Consider the following 9278-nt stretch of genomic DNA (forward strand, 5'->3'; position numbering starts at 1 on the left):
CCTTGCAGAGCTGAGCTGGGGTGACTCTGCCGAAGCTCTGTGGCCTGAGTGGACAGAGCAGTGCATCAGAGGCTGCGGGAATCGACCAGGAAACACAGGCTGGGTGCAGCACGGCAGCCTCAGTGTATGCCCTAGGGCACTGCCAGTCACCAGCTGAAGAGAGGACAGGATTCCGCTTTTCTGCTTGACCCATCAAGCAGTAGAGGAACAGCTAGTTCGGGCCCGAGACACCAGGTGGGGCTGTGGTGCCAGATGGCTGCCGAGAGAAGCAGCAATTGGAAAAGCAATATTCAGAGAATGTGTCTGTTGTGAGATTTATAATTTCTTAATAACAAGGGTGTGTGTGCTTGAGCGCTACACCGTGGGTGCCTCCACCCAGCAGTTTTCTCCCTGATGTTAATTAATGCACTCTCTTGGGCATCCTCCTCTATCTTCAAGCATGGGTGAGGCATGGGAAAGGGCCTTGGGCGGCTGGAGGGTCCCTCAGTTTCCTCCGCTTTCCTAGGAGCCTTTCTGATTCTACACAGCGAGGTAGAGGAGGATGTCTGTTCCCCTTTCCAGCCCTTCCCTCATCCTGAAAGAGGCAAGTGGGAAGGGTGCCGAGAAGAGGACAGGCCTGGGAAAGAAGAACCATGTCTGAGAACAATTCCTTTTCCCAGGTCTGGGAGGGAAGCTGGCTGAGGAGAGGTTGAGTACGTTTTCCAGCCAGCAGTCATTTTCACCGAGTGCCTACTATCCACCAGGAGCCCTGCCTGAGGCCGTGTGAGGGAAGGAGCCCATGTGTGGGCAGTAGCCCCCTCTACCTGCAGTGGGAACAGCAGCCCCCAGGGCTGGGGACAGCATGCCAGGGAGCCAAGGCGTGAGGACTCCAGCGGACAGTGTATCGGGGAACTGAGTCCAGGCTGGGCTGGGCAAGGGATCGGGGAGTGCGGAGCATTGGAGGGTGGGGCGGATTTGTGGCCTGAGCCAAGGTTGCCTGGCTGAAGGTGGGGACATGGGGAGCCTGCTTGGCCCCTTCTGATTGGAAACAGGGACAGAGTTTAGGAAGCACTCCTGTGCTGTTCACTTCTGCATGGCCTTTGGGGCCAACTGTCCCAGACATCATTATCAGCTTCCTGGAGGTCCTGAAGATAGGCCTGGCTTCCCACAGGTCTGTCTGGCTGCAGACCAGATCCAGGGTGTGGATTGGGTGAGGGGCTGCTTTCTGGACAGTGGCTGTAGTGTGGGTCAGAGCTGTTTTCACAGGTGGCATAGCCACTGTCCCTTTGTATATTCCGTGCCTCAGAAGCAAGAAGACATAATCATGTCATGATTAGAAAGACCAGCTGTCTGAGTGGATCCATGGTTCCAGACCCAGGCTTGTGGCCTTGGGAGCCAGGTGGCCCCAAAGGCACTTGGTGTTTGCAAGGCAGCTCAGCACACAGCCAGCTCTGCTCAGCACACTGACAGCGGCACAGGATGTAGAGAATCTGAGACTTCCTCAGAGCCACCCATTTACCCTCGGCAACACCAAGAATCCTTAGTGAAATAATATCCCTATAGCAGTAGTACTCTATGCAGGCTTTTTATTTCTATTTTTTAATTGATTTAACTCCATTTCGTTTCTATTTTTATTTTTCTTTCAGCTACAGTCACCTAGTCAAGAACAAAGTCCACACTGGGACAAAACAAAATTTCATTTTCCTTGGGAATGATTTCCTCTGTCTTCAAACCCTCCTCTCACATGAGGACACAGTTTGGAATTTCACACTTTGGTCTTCCTGACAGGTGAATATCTGCTGTGGAGACAAGTGAGGGGGAGAAGCAGGTGAAAGCACAGCCCTCTGCTGCCTGCTGGCTTTGGAGAAGTCACAGTAGGTGGGGCAATTCCACAGGTGGGGCATGCTGAGGAAGTGTGCTTAGAGCAGTCCAGGCATAGGACTGGCTGGGCCCTGTAACTCAGAGCTTGTTCCATCCAACTCCCCAGGAGTCTGTGACTTTGGCAGGCATTTCATTACCTGATGTGAGTCACAGTACTGAAGTCAAGAGCACAGGAGCTTGAATACCTCTTAAGTTTTATTCAACACTGTTTATTTGCTTTGCCAAGTTCATAGAGTCCAGCACAGTGGAGTCTTTGGACCTGGAATCCAGCAGAACTGCAGCACTTGTCTGCATTTAAAACCGTGACTGGAGGGCTTTGTGTGGTCCTATCTGGAAGATCACAGGTGACTGGGAAAACCAACACAGCACCCATGGAAAATGTAACTTCTCCATGAATCTGTTTCTCTCAAACAAACTATGTAGAAGCTGTAGAAGTCTGTCAGCTCTTGATTTGCTGAGATCCTATTCAATAGAAGATCTTGTATATACATTTTATATGTAACTAGAAAAAAGGATGATTTAAGGGGTTCTCACGGACCTACAGTTAGTCGGGAGGGTGCCCTCTGTTTGAGTCAAAAGAGGTGCTAATTAACTCCAATGTCTATAGTATAGTAACTGATGACTGAAATTTACTGTCTGTTATTTATTGTTTAAATTGCACACAATTAATAATTAATATTTACTGAGCACTTTTACAAATCACTTCTTCCACAAAAGTCCTCTTTCTGAGACTGGTACTAATGCTGTGTGGAAGATGTTGCAGGTTTACTCTATTCATTCTGTACTGTAAAGGTGGTCAAGTAGGTTTGGCTGGTGCCTGGCTGGGACAGAAGACAGACCTCATCCTCCAGTTTCACAAGACCTGGGCTGTGCAAGGCACATAGCTAGAGATAAATGCCTTGCATGATCGTGCTGTATTTATTTGTCTATTCTAGGACACTCCATTTATTGGCACTTCATGAATGGAGGCATCTCCACTTCAGCTGAGGCTGAAATCTGTGGCTTCAGCAACCTGCTCTGCAGTGTGGGGAGCAGCCCTGATCAAAGCCTGATCCACAAACCTATGCCCAGGAAATCTGAGTCAGAGAATACCTTGTAGTTTCTCCTGGCTGTTGAAATAAAACACATGGGTGGCAGAGGGGCACAAACTGTCACCACCAGTGATGAAAATGGCTCCCACAAAGGAACTGTGTGCTTTATGTGTATTCACTGTTTTTTTTCTCATTTAAAAATCATAGTTTAAATTTCAAAGTATGTCTTTTTTTAAAAAGCTTGTGATTCCATCAATCATAATTGTATACATTATGATGTTTTCATGTCTGTGCACACTGTGGTGTGAATAAATCAAGCCAATTCACATACAGAGATCGTGCATCAGTGAATCTGCTGCAGTTAATGTATTGCTATATTTCCCAACAATAAGTAACATGCAGTGCCCAGAGCCAGTGCCCTGTGCCATGCTGCCCCTCCGTCAGAGCTGGCTGTAATCCTGCACAGTGCCTCATCTGCCTGCACTGTAGCACCATCAAGTATTTTCCTATCTCAATTTCATACATGTAACACCATTTTCAAAATGTGCTCTCATCTGGTGCCATATGGGTATGTGACTGTCACCATTGAGGGCATGTGCTAGGGCACACAGAAGGACAGGTACATCTCACCACACCTGGGATGCCCCACACTGCCTTCCAGTAGCCCCATCAATACCCACTTGTCCCTTGTTTTTCCAGTGCTGTCACAAACAGCACCCAAGAAGCATCTTCTGTTGTCTGTCCTCGAGGGAGGAGTTCTCTTTCTAGAGGTCTCTAAGCTCGTGCGGAAGTGGATGTGTGAGTTTCCTATCATGCTGTAACAATGACCACAAATGTGCAGCCTTAGAACAAAGGGGTCCACCTCTCATAGTTCAATCTCTTGGGCTGAAGGCAAAGTGTTGTGTGGGGCAGCTTCTTGCTGAGGTTCTGCAGAGGAATCTGGCGCCTGGCCTCTTCCAGCTCCCAGAGGCTGCATCATCACCTGACTCATGGGTCCTGAGTTCTGTTCACCTTGGCTGCTGCTCCTCAGCCTTCCTCTCCCATATAGGAGGGACCCAACACTCGTACCAGGCTCTGGACAGCACAGACTTTCTCCCATCCCAAGGCAGCTGGTGAGCAACTCCACTTGTCTGAACACTCCCTCTCTGGGGCCTGGGGTCCTGACCTACTCCCAGCTCTCAGGGATTAGCACGTGCACACTTGTGGGAGATCAGGATTCCACTGGCCACAGTGGCCACAGCAGCCCTCACTGCCACCAGCCGTGTGCAAGACTTCGTGCTTTCTTACTTCTTGCCAAGACCTGGTAATAGCACACCTTTTCATTGTGTGCCAACCTGAGTGACAAAATGGTGTTTGATTATGGTTTTGACATATTTTTTTTCTATTCAAAAATAAGATTAGGCATCTTTTCCTTTTTTATTGGCCTTTCAAGTTTGTTTTGTGAGCTACCTGTGCCTACCGTTTACCCTACTCCTCTAATCTTTCCACTAAGGTAGATGACTCTTGATTGGTGGAATGCACATTCTGTGTCAGCATCGGTTAGACATCAGGTAAGTGTCACTTCTGGAGCTGAGGCTTATCTTTTAAATGTGTTTATGATGATTTTGCTAGGCACACAGTTTTACATCGATATAATCAAACTGATGAATCTTCTCATTTATGGGTTTCCAAATTCTTACTCATAGAATTCCAATTTAGTTTAAAATTATCAATGTATTCTTTGTTCTTTGTTTTTATTCAAAAATGCATTTTTTACTTTTTTCATTGAGTTTATTGGTACATTTTAGGTATACATTACCGTTACATTCATCACTGGGATCTGCACCTTTATATGATACATCTTCGTTCTTATTTTTTCCCCATTCCCCTGCCCTCCTTCACCTACTTTATCCTTCCCTATTTACCAACACTGTTTCCATTTCTTTTTCTCATATGTTTTCCCTTTCCCTTCTTTCCCTTCCCCTACCCTTCTCCCTTGCCTTACTCCTTTAGCCCTTTTTTTCCTATTTCACATTATCAATTACACAATTTGAATCTTATTTACACTTTAGTTTTTCACACCAGAGAAACTATTTGGTATTACACGTGTGTCCTATTTATTTCACTTAAGAGTATGGCCTCGATATGCATCCATTTAGCTAGAAATGACTCTATTTTTCATTCTTTATGGCTGAGTAGTATTCCATCACTTTTGACTTTTAAACATAGGTATCACTAGCATTAACATTTACATTTTGAGGAGGATGTCTACAGTCTTTTTATCTTTGTGAATTTGTTTTCCATGTTTGTCTTTACAACATTGTGGTTTGATCCAGTGCTTGCCCATTGGCCTGCCCTGCTAACTTGGCCTTTCCAAGTGTCCCCATACATGAGATCACTTTCTTAAAGGATGTACGTGTTTCATCGCTCATATCCATCTTCCAATACCACCATCGTGGTAGGATTTGATCTGGCCTCAGAGGCTCACGTGTGGCAATTTGGTCCCCTATGGTGAGTTATGTAGGCTGTCAAAGTGTCCAGAGACGCTTATTTCTCAGTGGGCTTCCTCTAATGGAAGTGAGGAGTAAGGGAGTAAGTTCAAGGCTCTGCCTATTTAGCACCGTGATTTCTAACCCTGCCTGCATTCTCTGTATTCCCAGGGTTGCTGCACTTGCCCATCTGCCCATCTCCCGCTCAGTAGCATCTAGAGCCAGGGCAGAGAATGACTTTCAGTAAGTGAAGCCTGCTCTGTTGTGAAGAAAGCCTTTCCAAACCTTCACGAGCCCGTGTAATTTCTGATATATCCTGCAGTGTTGGAGATTATGGAAGAGTAAGCCTATTTAGGTTAGGAAAAAATTTTCTATTCTTATTTGAGTGTCTATATATGATTGAAATATGGTATGGAAATTAATGTTTCTGAGATAAAAATTTAGTTTTTAGAAGTTTTCCCACTAATAAGGTCAGTCACAATAATAAAATATCCATTGTTAAGTCAATCATGCATTCATGATTATAATGTTTTTGTTTTGACTTTTAAATCATCTTATTGTGGAGCTATTTAAACCCACACAAAAGCAGCAGGAACTGGGCTCCTACTCACTGAGGGCAGTGCCCTACACTCATTTCCTAGCCACTGATAACACTGTGCCTGCTCCCACCCCTCCCAGACTGAAGTTTTGCTAAGTCTAGGCATCCAGTTATTGACCTTCACATGGAATCATTTGATTGTGGGATCAGGTTATAATTAATCCCTTTAGAATCAAATCTTATGTTGATAAATGAAATTGCCCTAAAAAAACCTTTCTTGTGTTATGCACATCTGACTTTCATACAAACGCTAAGCCACCCCACAGAATGGGCTTTAACTGTTTTCTTCCTATGAGGATTTAATAAAAAATACATAAAAGATAGGAGTGGCCAGATTCTAATTTAATCTAGGCCACAGAGCCTGTGGAAGCTCATGGTGGCCACCTCCTCTGCAACACAATGGTGTCGAAGAGCAGGGTCACTTCCCGCAAGAGCTGCATTCTGAAACTGCAGGAGCTCAGTGGATGCATGGAATCACACTCAGGAAAGTGGTGATTCTGACACATGCATGGACGGCTGTGGACACCATGGTTGTGAGTGAGTGTCCTGCTGGGGGAACACATAGGCAGTGTGCAAGTCCTGCATTATCTATGGTCATCTGTGACCCCTGCATTACGCACCTGTCCTGAAGGAGATGTAGTTGCCCTGACCACTGAGAGAAGAGATTGGCACAGTGCACTCACGCAGAGTCCCCCTACCTCCTGGTGTGACCCAGCCAGTGCTCCCAGCCTATGCCCAGGGTAGACCCAACCTGCGGCTGACTGGACTCTTTTTGTGACACAGGGCTGCAGCTCAGCTTAACAACAGTTGCTTCTGGGGCAGCTGTGAGCTGGCTGCCCCTCTGCCTGGAGCACAGCCCACTGTGGTCACTCTCGCCCTGGTCTGCATTAGGCTGTCCCCAGTGCTGGCTGCTCCAATTTCCTCAGCCACCCTCTTTCTTTATGCAACTAGCATCGGAACTGCTCACAGATGTGTGTGTGACTCCTTGCAGCGGCACCTTAACTGGACCTGACCCAGCTGAGCCACACACCTTCTTTCCTCCACCAAATCGCACAAACCCAAAATTCCTGGCACTGGGCAAGATGGCACAGGATGAGCTGGGAGGGAGAGGGGCTGCACTTTGGCCCTCATGCAAATGTCTGTGTCCAGCCTCCCGGACTCTTTCCTTCATATACAGACTTTAAAACACTGACATTCAGGGAGGTTTCACCTTTTTTCCCTCCTGTCCTGCTTTACCACAGCAGGACTGAGGATCACCTTACTGTTGCACAAAAGGGGAGAGTGCTTTTTTGGATCAGGGCTGGCAACGCCACTGGCAAACAAGCTCAGGAAAACTTGATGGAAGGATAGTTTAGAAAGCCTGATACTTTCAGCCTGAAGGAACAGGCCCTGGGGGGTGTCTCTGCAGTCCAGCTGTCTTCTCACACCATCTTCCCTCTATGCATGTCTGTCTCTGGGTCTTGATTTCCCCTTTCTGTAAGTCACAGGACCCTGCAATGCCCTCTCTTTAATGTACCCCAAGAACTTGTCTTTAGAGAATCACTTCCTCCATTTTCAAAGGCAAGAGTGGGTCACCCAGAGTCCTCTGCCAAATGAATCACTGGGAAAGGGCCCAAGCAAGTGTCTGAGGTGCACTCAGGAGAAAGGGACCTCAAGGTGTGGGAAGGGTCCTCAGGGATGTGACCACATGACCATGCCGAGTACCAACTGCATGCCTGGTGCCTCTGCAGGAGGTGTGATGCTGAACAAGCAAGGTGGAGGGCCACTGTTCCCTTGGGGCAGATGCCATTGGACGGGGAGCTCAGAGCCTGGTGTGGGTGTGAGTCATGTGTGGACGTGTGCGGGAACTCAGGGACAGGAGGGGGTAGTCCAGAGGCAGCAAGGCCAGCACATGGACACCAAGACCCAGAAGACTATCACCAGCATGGAACCAGTCGAGTCTTAATCACAAGAGCCAAACCGCATCGGGACAGGTGGACAGAGAGCCCAACCCCACTCTCTCCACCTCGCTTCTCTAACTATAAATGTTATCCACTGTGTGGTGGAGCAAAGAATTCAGAGCCATTTCTGGTCTGGGCCTCTGTGAGACTCCAGAATTGCAAATAAAGCCACTTGTTATCTGTAGAATTAAGTTTGTTGTGATTACTGCTTCTAACATTTCCTCACTTCATCCCCTGAAAAACATCATTTTACCTCCTGTCTCTCTAAATCTCTCAAGTAAGTGGAATCACGATATTTGTCTTCCTGACCATCTTATTTCATCATGTCCTCAAGTTTCTACAGAGCTTAGCGTGTCTCACAATTCCCTTCACTTTTAAAGCTGATGTGCCACATAGGGCCACAGTGCAGGACACTGGTTTTTATGCCAACTTCCAAGGGAACCCTCCCTGACAGTTTGACTTTTGCAAGAAAAGAAAAGCTGTCGCTGGAAGGCTGGGAACCAGCTACAGCAAGAGTTCAAGAAAGGGGCGGCAACTGCCTCAGACAGGTGCTCACAGTGCAAGCAGCCTAGGTCAGGACACATTCTGAAGGCCGGCAGAGCAATACAATTTCTGATGGGGTGTGAGAGAGCAAATCAGAGGACCTCAAGATGCTGGTCTGCAACCTGGGAAGACTGGGTTGCTGAGTGCTAAATTGAGGAGAAAGTGGCCTGTTTGCAGGAGAGATCAGGAATCTGTTTATGCACTCATCTAGAGATGCCTGATGGACATCAAATTCGAGGACAAGGACACAAGGGGACAGGAGTGTTCCTTCCATTCAAGTGGAGCAGCACCAAGGTGCTTGGACAGGGGAAGGAACTCCAGCCAGGCAGGTGGAGCTCGTGACCCAAAGGTCATGACAGCTGTGCCATCACCATCTATGGTGTCAGGTGGTGGGAGGAGCAAGGAGCACCTCCTGTGAATGTGGTCATCAGGTGCTGTGTGTCCTCTGGGCCTGCTGCAGTTATGTCTCCAATGACAGATTTACATACTCAAGTAGGAGGATGGATGGGATTTACATGCATGGGTGATGGTTCTCTAGACCCAGGCTTTGTGCCTAGCTGCTGGGAGAGAAAAGCCAGGGAAGGTGGATTTAGAAGTAGGACAGGAGGGCAGTCCTGACAATGTTCAGTGGGGCTGGACAATGCCCCCACTGCATGACTGGGGAAAGCACTTAACCCAGAAGACAGTAGAGTTTACATAACTCTAAGTGTAAATTCAGCGATGGTGTGATATGCCTCATGCTCAGAAAATAATGAGTTGTTGCTGTTGGTCTTGGTCTTTATCTGAAACCCTTGTAAATTTCCAGGTCCCAATATATACATATTTTGTCTAATAGTTC

This window comes from Fukomys damarensis, unplaced genomic scaffold (assembly GCF_012274545.1).
Source record: "Fukomys damarensis isolate Sample0158 unplaced genomic scaffold, DMR_v1.0_HiC HiC_scaffold_13, whole genome shotgun sequence".
Classification (NCBI taxonomy): domain Eukaryota; kingdom Metazoa; phylum Chordata; class Mammalia; order Rodentia; family Bathyergidae; genus Fukomys; species Fukomys damarensis.